The following is a 12,645-nucleotide window of genomic DNA, read 5'->3' as shown; positions in this document are numbered from 1 at the left end:
TTCTGTCATAAATTTTAGTCATTATACATTAGTCATGCATTATTCGATTGGGACTTTCCTAAGGATAGAGAATACATTTTTCTGGTTATTTTTATTAATAACAACAATAAAGGCAAACAGATGATAGTATTTTAACTTTAGTAAATAACCCCTATTTTGTTGCTCGGAAACAGTTGTAATTCTATTTTATAAATGTGAAGCCCTCCTGGGAGAAAGGTAGCTTCTGGAGGTTAAAGAAAAATTAATGACACACTTCAGTCTGATACTTTCCCCTTTGACGTCCTATCCAGTAAGCTTCCCAGACCAATATCTTCTAAATCTTACCTGGACAAGATCACCAGTCCTGTACTGTCGACGTTGTCAACAGTCTGTATGCTCTCAGCCTTCCTGCATTAACATTTACACATTTGCCAGAGTATTAGTTTCATCTCAGTTTTACAAGCAAAATTATGCAAAGATTATAGTCATTTAACTTCCCCCAGACCCATCTTCTATTCCCATTGCTTTTTTCCCACCAAAGTGCCCACAAGCCCAGAATCTCCTAAAAGCCCTTAGAAGTACCTCATCAAGGGCAAAATCCATGCCACAGGGACCTCAAGGTTAAAACCAGGTAAATCAAAGTATGAAATGAGAATGGTGAATGTGTCTTTTATACCAAGAAATAGTAAATTAAAAATGGGACGTCTATAAATTGGCAAGGGAATGCTTAAAGCATTGGTATTGACTGATACTGAATAATAAATATGTTAAACAGGCTTATTTTCAAATCCCAATCTCAATTAAAAATAAATAAAAGGAGAGTTACTACCCTTGAAAAGGACAATAAAGAATTAAGTGGTATTCTTAAGGGTATTCTAGGATCCTTGTTAAGTAGATTTTATAGAAACATACTCATTATGAAAAGCTTAAACAGCACAGAAGCATAGAAAATTTTTTTCAATGATCTCATCACACAATAATAACTGCTATTAAGTGGTTCATTTCCGATCTTCCTTGTTTTAAACCTTCCTCCCTTATTTCGTGTTTTGAAAACAGCTGTATAACATTTAATTCTTATGACATATTTAGCCAGAGAATGATATCTTCATGGTTTATAAACACTTGTTTAAGACTGGCAACAGCTGGAAAATATTTTTATATATAGGACATAATGCTACAGTTCATTGGGCTTAAATATTCAATAGACAAAAATGATTATTTTAGTAGTTGATCATTCCATCTGTAGCCAGGTGCATCTGAGCCCAAAGCTTATACTTTTAAGGATGAAATTCATAAAAGCCATTTTAAAATCATTTTGAAGTTCTCATTTTTAATTTTTTTTTTTTAGAGAAAAGGTAGAGACCTGGATACTTCTTTAAGGCAGAATCTACACCCCTATTCTGCACAAATCCTGTCAATCAACTTTTTTAAAAAAATCATAGTAAAATAACATAAACATATATCACATTGTCATGTTAATGATTCAATGTATAATTGACATTGTACATAATTGACAATGTATAATTGACATTAAGTAAATAACACCATCATACAACCATTACCGCCATCCAACTCCAGAATTATTGTTTCATCATTCGAAACTAAAACCTGAACCTATCAAATAGCTCCATACTGTTCCCCCCAACCCCCGCCTGCTGGTGACCACTCTTCTATTATTCATCGCTGTGAATTTGACTGCTCTTAGCTTCCCATGTGGCGTGAATGGTAAAGAACTCGCCTGCCAATGCAGGAGATGTAAGAGACACGGGTTTGATTCCTGGGTTGGGAAGATCCCCTGGAGAAGGAAATGGCAACCTGCTCCAGTATTCTTGCCTGGAAGGTCCCACGGACAGAGAAGCCTGGCAGGTGACAGTTCATAGGGTCGCACAGAGTCACACACAACTGAAGCGACTTAGCACAAGTACCTCACATAAGTGGAATCATACAATATTTGTCCTTTTGTGTCTGGCTTATTTCACTTAGCTTGTCAGGGAACATTTAACAGGAGGATTCCTGCATGCTATTTTCTATTTCTCATAAATCCTCTGTTCCCTATCAGTTCCTAGCAATGGGAACGAGTGAAAGGGCACACAGTTCTCAGGACTGAGATCTTGGGAAAGGGTATCTGCTTGGATTCCTTTCAGTAACTCCCTTCAGTGACTCTTTTCTGCTTCAGCAACCTTGTATGCATTAGACTATCCATATTGTGACTATTGATAAAATTTCATCCTGTGTAATATCTGAGTAATCATCTTACTAAAGATATATAAGCCTGCATTTCTGCTAATAAAATACCCTTGCTCCATAGAGCTTGGATCCCTGTGCCTTTCTTTCTTTCTTTCTCTTTTTCTTTCTTTCTCTCTCTCTCTGGCTCTCTCTTTCACTTTCTTATCATCAACTCTGGACCACCAGGTTCTGCTCCATTAAAGGGCCGCAACATTTGGCGCCTGAACAGGGACCTGGTATTCATGACATTTCAGAAGGAGTGACTCAGGGTCTATTGAGGTCGGTAAGTGATGGGCTGAATCATCATTTCTCTACTTTACTTCACTGTTTGTTCAAAAAGACCTTTTAAATCTTAAAGCAGAAAACTATGAGGTCTCTTTCTGTCTGGATATATATTTATGTCTCAATGTATGTCTTTGCCTCTAGATAATATTGCTGAGGTTAATTTATGAATGAACTAAACAACATGTCATGGTTTCTGAAAGAAAGTAGGATGCATGTTTTCAGTAAAAAAAGATATAAGAAATGGAACTACTTTTTATTAAGAGAAAAATAAATTATGGTTTATAGATGGCTATTCTATGAATAGACTAAGCAATGAATACAGAAAGTGTAAAAAAAGGTTTGTAAAAGGGGAAATCCAAAAAAAAGTCCTATGTGTGGTACATTTTATTAAGAAAAAAATAAAGTGATGAATATAGAAAGTGTAAAAAAGGTTTGTGGAAAGTGAAACCCAAGAAGAAAGTTCTATGTGTGGTATATTTTATTAAGAGAAAAAGAAGTATGACTTACTGGTGAATACAGAAAATGTAAAAAACGTTTGTAGAAAGTGAAAGAGAGTTTTATACATTATACAAGTTTCTTAAGACTTATGACTTTACTATTACCTGCTAGCTATAGCTATATTACTTTCTATGTCACTTTTTCAGAAGATTATTTCTTACATTAACAAATGTGTGACTGAGCCTATGATATAATGCTGATATACAGTTCCATATGAGATCAATGATTGTATTAATATAACTCTGGATATGAGAAAAAGCAACAAGAGGAAATATTTTCCTGGACCAAGAGACTAGTAAGAGAGTCCAGAGACTTTTGCTACTTGCAAGGCCTGGTCCAATAGCAGCACACTGAGTGGTCTATCAATGAAATCTTCCCTAGACCTGGGGATGAGCCTTCCCAACACCATGACACACAATGGCCATAAGATGCCCCCCAGTCATGGTCAAATACGTAGCTATGAAGGGACCCTGCTGCCTGGACATTGGTACTTGCCAGCTGCCTCTACAAAGATTACATCATGTCCACTGCAAGCTGCTGATTTTCAACACCCCGCAAAAGGAGTTCAGGGTGGAAATCAAAAATAAGACACTCTGTGCTCTAGGAAAAACCCAGAAAAACCAGCCTTCAAACAGTCAGATGTTTTCAAGTAAAGATTTTATAAGTCCAAATTCTTGCATCTTCTCATACCTAGAGAAACACTAATGTCATGAACCAATGTCTGGTCCTAATTCTCCTGGTAGCCCCTAAACAGCCTTTCTACTTCTTTTAATCTTTGGGCCATGTACCTTTAACTTTCTTGTTAAGTTTGATTCTACCAGAATACAACAAATCTCCAAATAGTAGTATGACAAAAATATTCCCTGACCAACACCTAGACAATGCTGAAACAAGTAACCTTATCATTCCATGGACTCTCATCTCCCTCTGTTAATGCACCCTGACAGAGAGCACACAAAGGGAACCCAAAACCCACTACGCCCCTGTACAGCCTAAAGAAGCCAGAGCGGTCATCGCCCCTTTTCCCCCTGAGACTGGGTTCCCAAATGCCTGAAAACAGAAGTAGGTAGACAATTAGACATGAACAGGATATCAAAAGGGACCAAAATCCAAAATCAAGATTTCCAAAATAAAAAAAAAAAAAAAATTAAAAAAAAATATTAAAGAAAAATTAATGTTTATGGCTAATCATAACAATTGTCAATAGGGGAACCCATGGTATATGGTTATCTAACTGCTCAGATGATATTAACAGTACTATATATGATTATGTTACTCAAGTAACATAGATTACTAACAGGTGGGCGCCGAGGGTCCGACTCGTAGCGCCGGCCGCGCCGTTGGGTAGCGGGCTCCGCGGGGCCGGGCGCGAGCCGCCGCTGCAGAGCCTCGGGGCTGCCGCAACCATGTCGGGCCAGGCGCCCCGCGTCCCCGAGGAGATGTTCAAGGAGGCCAAGTACTACACGGTGGGCGACCTCGACCCGCAGGTTATTCAGCTTCTGAAAGCCGGGAAAGCGAAGGAAGTGTCCTACAGTGCACTTGCCTCGCACATCATCTCGGAGGACGGGGACAATCCGGAGGTGGGAGAGGCCCGCGAAGTATTTGATTTGCCTGTCGTCAAGCCTTCTTGGGTGATCCTGTCCGTTCAGTGTGGAGCTCTTCTCCCAGTAAATGGCTTTTCTCCAGAGTCGTGTCAGATTTTTTTTGGAATCACAGCCTGCCTCTCCCAGGTGTCGCCTGAGGACAGAAGCGCTCTGTGGGCGATGCTTACCTTCCACAGGGGCGGCTGCCAGCTGAACCTCAACAAGAAGTGCACACACCTGGTTGTTCCCTGGGCCAAAGGGGGAGAAATATGAGTGTGCTTTGAAGAGAGGCAGCATTAAGGTCGTGACCCCCGACTGGGTCCTGGATTGCATCTCCGAGAAGACCAGGAAGGACGAAGCCCTTTATCATCCCCGCCTCGTCGTCTACGAGGAGGAGGGGGAGGAGGAAGGGGCAGGCGATGAGGAGCCGGACTCCCCGCGCGAGGGCAGCACAGACGGGAAGTCCAGCCCGGCCAGCTCTCAGGAGGGCTCCCCCTCCGGTGAGCCGCCGTTCTCACCCAAGTCACGCGCTGAGAAGTCCAAAGGGGAGCTGATGTTCGACGACTCCTCAGACTCCTTGCCCGAGAAGCAAGAGAGGAACTTAAACTGGACGCCCGCGGAGGTCCCCCAGCTGGCAGCGGCAAAGCGCCGGCTGCCCCCTGGCAAGGAGCCCGGGCTGATTAACCTGTGTGCCAACGTGCCGCCCGAGGTCCGCGGGAGCTTGCTGGCGCCGGGACAGAGCCTGCAGGGCCCCAAGAGGCCCGAGGTGATGGCCGCCTGGAGTCCGGCCGTGCGGACGCTGAGGAACATCACGAACAACGCCGACATCCAGCAGATCAGCCGCCCCTCCAACGTGGCGCACATTCTGCAGTCCCTCTCGGCGCCGACGACGACGCTGGAGCAGCAGGTGAACCACAGCCAGCAGGGCCCTCCGGGCGCGGTGCTCCTCGGCCAGGTGCAGGTGGCCCCGGAGCCGGCCCCGGCGCCACACCCCGTCCTGCGCCCGCAGCCCCAGCAGCTCCCGCAGCCCCAGCAGCAGCACCTGCTGCAGCAGCCCTACCCCCGCCTCCGCCGCACCCGTTCCCGCCGCCGCCGCAGGCCCACCCGCACCCGTCCCCCAGGCGCCCCTGCAGCGGCCGCGGCCGCCCCTGCCGCAGCAGCACCTCCAGCACCTGCAGCGCCTGCAGCAGATGCAGCAGATCCAGCCAGCGCCGACAGCACAGCTGCCTGGCCCGCCCGCCCAGGCCCTGCAGCCCCCGCCGCCCCAGGCGCAGGAGCAGCCCCCGCTGTTCTGACACGACCCGGCGGTGGAGATCCCAGAAGAAGGCTTCTTACTGGGATGTGTGTTTGCAATTGCGGGTTATCCAGAGCAGATGTCTGACAAGCAGCTGCTGGCCACCTGGAAAAGGATCATCCAGGCGCACGGAGGAGCCGTGGGCCCCACGTTCTCGAGCCGCTGCACCCACCTGCTCTGTGCGAGTCAGGTCCGCGAGCTGTTCGCACAGGCGATAAAGGAGAGGAAGAGGTGCGTCACGGCGCACTGGCTGAACACGGTCCTGAAGAAGCAGCAGCTGGTGCCGCCCCGTCGGGCCCTGCACTTCCCCATGGCCTTGCCCCCGGGGCGCAAGCCGTGCTTCCAGCACATTATCTCTGGGACGGGGTTCGTTGACAACGACAGGGACGACCTGAAGCTGATGGCGTACCTGGCAGGCGCCAAGTACACGGGCTATCTGTGCCGGAGCAACACGGTGCTCATCTGCAGAGAACCGACCGGTTGAAAGTACGAGAAAGCCAAAGAGTGGCGGATCCCGTGTGTGAACGCCCAGTGGCTGGGGGACATCCTGCTGGGGAAGTTTGAGGCCCTGCGGCAGACGCAGTACGGCCGCTACACCGCCTTCGGCCTGCAGGACCCCTTCGCCCCGACCCCGCAGCTGGTGCTGAACCTTCTGGATGCTTGGAGAGTTCCGCTGAAAGTGTCAGCAGAGTTGTTGATGGGTGTAAGACTACCTCCCAAACCGAAGCAGAATGAAGTAACTAATAGCCAGCCTTCTTCCAAAAGAGCCAGAATTGAAGATATTCCACCTCCCACCAAGAAGTTAACACCGGAACTGACCCCTTTTGTGCTTTTCACTGGATTTGAGCCTGTTCAAGTTCAACAGTACATAAAGAAGCTCTACATCCTGGGCGGGGAGGTGGCCGAGTCCGCATAGAAGTGCACCCACCTCATCTCCAGCAAGGTGATGTGGACGGTCAAGTTCCTGACGGCCATCTCCGTGGTGAAGCACATCGTCACCCCCGAGTGGATGGAGGAGTGCTTCAAGTGCCAGAAGTTCATCGACGAGCAGAACTACCTTCTCGGAGACGCGGAGGCCGAGGTGCTTTTCTCCTTCAGTCTGGAGGAGTCCTTGAGGAGGGCCCACGCTGCTCCGATCTTCAAGGCGAAATACTTTTACATCACTCCTGGGATCTGCCCGAGTCTGTCAACCATGAAAGCAATTGTGGAGTGTGCGGGAGGCAAAGTGTTGTCTAAACAGCCGTCTTTCCGGAAACTCATGGAACATAAGCAGAATAAGAGTCTGTCAGAAATAATTTTAATATCCTGTGAAAATGACCTTCACTTGTGTCGAGAATATTTTGCCAGAGGAATAGACATTCACAACGCGGAGTTTGTTCTCACTGGAGTGCTCACTCAGACACTGGACTACCAGTTGTATAAATTCAACTGCCGCCGGCGCTGCTGCCAGGACCGCAGCCTGCCCCCGGCCCGTGCCCGCAGACGCCCTTGTTTTCCAGCGGCTTTCTTCAGGACAAGCGTTTTTAAAGCAAGAAGACAAATATATTAAATATGTTGCATCTTATTTAAGATGAGTAATTTTATTCTGAGGAAACATAAATTATGTTTTGTATTATACGACTTTTAAGAGCCCACATTAGGTTTTATGATTCATTTGCCGGGTTTTTAAATGTTTTCACAACACTGTTAATGGAACTTTAGCTGCAAATAGAAATGATGTAAATAAAGACCTTGCTATCTCTAAATTATGGATCTTAAAGATTTGAAATGCTTTGTACTTTTATTTTTATTTCTTTTACTCTTTTCTTTTATATTGAAATCTTGCCCACATTTTAAATAAATGTACTTTTGAACTTTGGAAAAAAAAAAAAAAAGATTACTAACAGTTCAATGAAACACTTCCATGAAAAGGACTCCTTGGCTGACTTGATGGCGAAATGGCACCTTTTCGCCCTGAAATCGCCCTCAATAAACAAATTGGGCCTAAACAATGAAACATCTGAAAACTTGCTGCAAATACTGAAAAACTTGAAACTTGGGCTAGATATTTCATGGAGACCTATCGTAGTCATACTAACTATTTCTTTCATTATAATCAATCATATTTCATACAAGTTTGGGTTCCCCTTCCTTTTGTTACAGTTATATTTGTTGTCTACCATTGCCTTTATACAAAAATTGTTAAAACTAAGCAAACTCAATTGGTCAAGACCCTTCTTACAAATATAATAAATGAGGGGGAATTGTCAAGAAACATTTAACAGGAGGATTCCTGCATGCTATATTCTATTTCTCATAAATCCTCTGTTCCCTATCAGTTCCTGGCAACAGGAATGAGTGAAACAGCATGCAGTTCTCAAGACTGAGATCTTGGGAAAGGGTATTTGCTTGGATTCTTTTCAGTGACTCCCTTCAGTGACTCTTTTCTGCATCAGCAACCTTGTATGTATTAGACTATCCATATTGTGACTATTGATAAAATTTTATCCTGTGTAATAGCTGAGTAATCATCTTACTAAAGATATATAAGCCTACATTTCTGCTAATAAAATACCCTTGCTCCATCAGAGCTTGGGTCCCCTGTCTTTCTTTCTTTCCTCCTTCCTTTCTTTCTTTGTTTCTTTTTCTTTCTTTCTCTCTCTCTCTCCCTCCCTCTGGCTCTCTCTTTCACCTTCTTACCGTCCATCAGGACCACCAGGTTCCGATCCATTAAAAGACCCCAACATTAGCTGAATATTTTAAATTTCATTCATGTTGTAGCATGTATCAGAATCCCATTCCTCTTTAAGCCTGAATAATATTCCACAATATGATATTCACCTGCAGTGCAGGAGACCCCAGTTCGATTCCTGGGTCGGGAAGATCCCCTGGAAAAGGGATAGGCTAACCCCTCCAGTATTTTGAGCTTCCCTTGTTTCTCAGCTGGTAAAGAATCCACCTGCAATGTGGGAGACTTGGGTTCAATCCTTGAGTTGGGAAGATCCCCTGGAGAAGGGAAAAGCTCCCCACTCCAGTATTCTGGCCTGGAGAATTCCACGGGGTCGCAAAGAGTTGGACAGGTCTGACAGAGATTCACTTTCACTTTCACTATATGGATATATCACTTTGATTATCCATTTCTTTGTCAATGGATATTTGGGGTTTTTTCCACATTTTTCACTATGATGAATAGTCCAGCTATTGTCAGGAAACTTCTTAGCCATGCAAGGACAAAGCAAAGATTTTCTACTGAAATTAGGCTGAATATGATAATATAAAATATTAGCTAGTTTATGAACACTCATTTAACAAATATTACTAAGCACCTACTCTGTAGCAGACATTCTCTAGGCGGACAGTGCTGAATGAAAAGAGCTTTTTGATTAATGTACAAAGTACAAGGGTGCCTAGAAATAAGGGGACAAAGACGGTGAGCTGGCCACACAGACCTGGCAGCCTCCTCAGGTACAATATGGAAGGCAGTTTACAGAGGTGCTCTGATGGCCTGGCCCCGGGACCCCAGGGAGACTAACACCGACATCCTCTGCGCTGATCTCTGCTTTGCCATCATATTCTAATCTGGTTAATCCAGACACCCGAACAACTGTTCTTCATAACCCCATTGTGGATAAGGGCCATGGGGCAGCAGGATAGGGCTGTGCAGAGGTGGTTGGGCAGGAAGTGGTGAATATTTTTCCTGGTGAAGTTTCCTGGCAAACACAGCTCCACCTGGGCTCCCAAACCCGTCTTCACATTCATCAGAAACATGTGCACCTTTAGCTGACTTGTCATTTTACTGACATCTAGGCTGCAACATGACTATCTAAGACTGTGTGAACATTCTACAGTTTAGAAATTCATCAGCTTTTGGAATATACTATATGTGAACATGAGACTGGATTTGAAATTCATTTTCATTGTAACAGGAAATCTCAACACCGTGTTTCTCAAAGGGAGAAAATGAAGAGAAACTTTAACATCATTTCTTTAAATTTAATGTCAGGCCCTTTAAGTATATGCATATGTAGAGCTGATTCACTTTGCTGTATAGCAGAAAAAAGGCACAACAGTGTAAAGCAACTATAATCCAGTAAAATAAAAAAATAAATATTTTTTTAAATTAAAAGATTATTCTTCAAAAATTTTTCATAGTCATTTCAACTGAAAAAGCTGAGGTAAACTGTTGGAAGCAAACTCAAGTTTTCCATTCAAAAATTTGGAAAAAAATTATTTGTCATTTTTATACAAATTCAAATAACCCTTCTTATCACTTTGAATTGTATTTGCTTCATCAAAATATGATATTTGAAAATAATATAGTATCCCACTTGGATACCCCAGTCTTTTCCCAGTGTCTTCAGTGTGCTGAACAATTAACATGTTTCTTTATTTTACCATGATATGAAATCCATTCAGCTCTATGATGACTAAATTATATGTCAATTTGGCTGGGTCACAATGACCATCTGTGGCCAAACATTATTCTACATGATTCTATGAGATGTTTTGGGGTAAGAATAACATTCAAATCAGTGAATTTTGAATCAGATTACCCTCCAGCAAGTGTGCGGGCCTCATCTAATCAGTTGAAGGCCTGAATATACTAAAACACTGATCTTTCCTGAACAAGAGAAAATCCTGTGGCAGACTCTTTTAAGATTTGAAAGTCCAGCATTGGCTTTTCTTGTGTCTTCAGCCTGATGGTTGGACTAGAACTATAACATCAACCCTTGCCCGAATATCCACCTGCAGAATTTATACTTGCCAGCCTCCATAATGTCATGAGTTCATTAGTTAAAATAAATGCCATTCTACTTATACACACACTTCCTATTGGCTCTGTTTCTTTGGAGGACCCTAATACAAACACAAATGATAATAGCAAACAACTAGTGCTCCTTATGAAACAAGATGCTATTCCAGTCACTTCACAAAAATTAGCTATGTAGCTATTATTACTATTATTATCATTTCCACTCTATATATGTGGTTACAGAAGCTCAGATACACTAAATAACTTGCTCAGGTTCACACAACTATTAAGTATAAAAGTAAGAATATAAACCCAAGTTCTGTTTTAATGTATGTGATCTTAATTAGTATGTGCTAATATACATTTTCTCTAGATCTGAATAAGAATAGCACTTTTCAAACTGCAATTTAAGTTCTATTAATGGGAGTAAAATCACTGTGGATGGAGATTGTAGCCATAAAATTAAAAGAGGCTTGTTCCTTGGAAGAAAAGCTATGACAAACCTAGATAGTATATTAAAAAACAGGAACATCACTTTACCTACAAATGTCCATATAGTCAAAGCTATGGTTTTTCCAGTAGTCATGTACAGATGTCAGAGTTGGACCATAAAGAAGGCTGAGCACTGAAGAATTGATGCTTTTGAACTGTGATGCTGGAGAAGAGTCTTGAGAGTCCCTTGGACTGCAAGGAGATTAAATCAGTCAATCCTAAAGGAAATCAACCTCAAATATTCATTGGAAGAAATGATACTAAAGCTGAATCTCCAATACTTTGGCCACTTGATGACAAGAACTAACTTATTAGAGCAGACCCTGATGCTGGGAAAGATTGAGGGCAGGGAGATAAGGAAGTGACAGAAGATGAGATGGTAGGATGGCATCACTGACTCAATGGACATGAGTTTGAGCCAACTCCAGGAGATAGTGAAGGACAGAGAAGCCTGGCATGCTGCACTCCATGGGGTCACAAAGAGTCGGACATGACTTAGTGACTGAAAAACAACATTGGAAATACTAATAAAATCTGTTTGGAAGGACAGAATAGAACAGAATTGTTTGAAGGAATAGAATTGAACAAAGCAGGAATAAAGTTTCACACTATATGGTCAAATCTATCAAGTTTTTTCTACAGTTATTTTAAGCTTAAAAAATGCACCACTAAGTCCATGTATCTTTACTGGTAGTATGTTATACTTATATTTACCCATCATGATTTTCAAACCAAATCCCCGCAAAATATCCATTAAATATATGTACCACATCTTCTTTATTCATTCATCTATTTGTGGACAATTAGGTTGCGTCCATATCTAGGCTTTGTAAATAACATTTCTATGAACATTAGGGTCCATATGTCTTGTCAAATAGGTGTTTTTTTTCTTAGGATAGATACCCAGGAGTGAAACTGCTAGATAGTATGGTAGTCCCAATTTTAATCTTTTGAGAAACCTCCAATTATTTCTCATAATGGTTGCTTTAATTTACATCCCATCCCACATGCAAAAAGGGTTTCCTTTTCTTCACATTTCACCAACACTTATTATTTCTTGTCTTTTTTAATTTGTCATTCTAACAGGTGTGAGGTGATACCTCACAGAGATTTTACACAACCTTAAAAAAAAAAAAATGAAAATTTGATATTTGTGTCAACATGGATGGTGGACCTGTAAGGTACAATGCTTACTGAGATAAATTAGATAGAAAAAGACAAATATTGTACATTTTCTCAAACATACACATGCATATATGTATTTATACAAATATAAATTTACTGCAAAAAAGCAAAATTGCTGTCTGAAAAGGCCTTTCAAACAGCTGAGAAAAGAAGGGACTCAAAAAACAAAGGAGAAACAGAAGGATATAAGCATCTGAATTCAGAGTTCGAAAGAATAGCAAGGAGACATAAGAAAGCCTTCCTCAGCAATCGATGCAAAGAAATAGAGGGAAACAATAGAATGGGAGAGACTAGAGATCTCTTCAAGAAAATTGGAGATACCAAGGGAACATCTGATGCAAAGATGGGCTAAATAAAGGATAGACGTGCTA

The 12,645-nt window shown here is 42.5% G+C and overlaps 1 pseudogene across 1 annotated transcript; it reads left to right on the top strand.

The window, feature by feature from the left end:
- Positions 1–4,394: 4,394 nt before the first annotated feature.
- LOC122450479 lies at positions 4,395–7,722 on the top strand (annotated as a pseudogene). The gene has a single exon (XR_006272128.1). The product of XR_006272128.1 is annotated as a PAX-interacting protein 1-like (transcript).
- The last annotated feature ends 4,923 nt before the right edge of the window (positions 7,723–12,645 follow it).

Source organism: Cervus canadensis, chromosome 11, assembly GCF_019320065.1.
Source record: "Cervus canadensis isolate Bull #8, Minnesota chromosome 11, ASM1932006v1, whole genome shotgun sequence".
Classification (NCBI taxonomy): domain Eukaryota; kingdom Metazoa; phylum Chordata; class Mammalia; order Artiodactyla; family Cervidae; genus Cervus; species Cervus canadensis.
The sequence above is the reverse complement of the archived record's forward strand: the minus strand, read 5'-3'. Positions and strand labels throughout refer to the sequence as shown.